This window comes from Pygoscelis adeliae, unplaced genomic scaffold, assembly GCF_000699105.1.
Source record: "Pygoscelis adeliae isolate BGI_AS28 unplaced genomic scaffold, ASM69910v1 Scaffold108, whole genome shotgun sequence".
Classification (NCBI taxonomy): domain Eukaryota; kingdom Metazoa; phylum Chordata; class Aves; order Sphenisciformes; family Spheniscidae; genus Pygoscelis; species Pygoscelis adeliae.
The window spans coordinates 804,054-805,048 of NW_008825498.1; positions in this window are offsets into that span (position 1 = coordinate 804,054).

The following is a 995-nucleotide window of genomic DNA, read 5'->3' on the forward strand; positions in this document are numbered from 1 at the left end:
ATCGGCGTGGCCGCAGCGTTGTTCAACGCGGTGCTAACAAAACACGCTGTCTGTGGGCCGGGTGCTGCTGCCGCCGTGCTCCTGGGAGCCCTGCCTCGCCCGTGCCGCAGCGGTTCTCCTGTTTAAAACACATCTGGAAGTCTGCCCTCCCCGGACCTGTCGCTCGTTTCCATCCTGATGAGCTGGCAGCTGAGTACACAAATTAATTAAATTCATGACAGTTTAGCTGTCATCTAAACCCATCGTCTTAAAACTCTTTGTTGCCGGCTTTCAGGCCTGCGTTATTTTTTGCTGTGTTTATTTCTTGCTTTGTGAATGCTGTTTCATGTTTGTCTCACTAATGGGACAAACATTTCAGTAAGAGTGGCAAGATTTAGAGCACTTATCTGCTTTAATATTAATCAGTTGCCTTATTTGGAGTGATAACGGGGCCTTGGGGAAAACTGCATTTCTAGTTACCTTCGCAGCTGGAAGCGTGCTTGCCCTCCAGGGAAAGGAGCCTCCCCCCGCTGTGATGTTGAGCACCCAGTTGGGACGCTGGCGGTGCCCGTCCCGGGGCGCAGAGACGGGCAGAGCCCAGGCCGGCCGTTTGCGTTTCCCTCTCTGCATTGCAGAGTCCCTTTTCTTAAGGGCAGAGATGGAGGGGCTCCTGCTCCGCTCACGCCGGGCACGGTGCGGCGAGTGATCTGCGGCATGAGGGACATCTTGGGCGAACTCTCAGTGCGAGCTGAAGATCGACTGCTCTCCCGCTCTGCAGCTGAACAGCGCCTTAAACCATGGAAACGTTTTGAAGGCGGCAGGTCATTAAAGCTCTTTTAGGGAATTCTGCTTGGGAGTAAGGGGAAGCGTGGGGCGGGGGTGAGAGCCCACTCCAGCTCGGGGTGGAGGAGCCGGGCTGCGGCAGTGGTGTCGCCCGAGAGTGGGGTGGGAGGGAAGGGGCAGAGGAAGGGGCACGGTACGGTTACGGGAAGGGGCGCTCGCCCACGGGGCTGAAG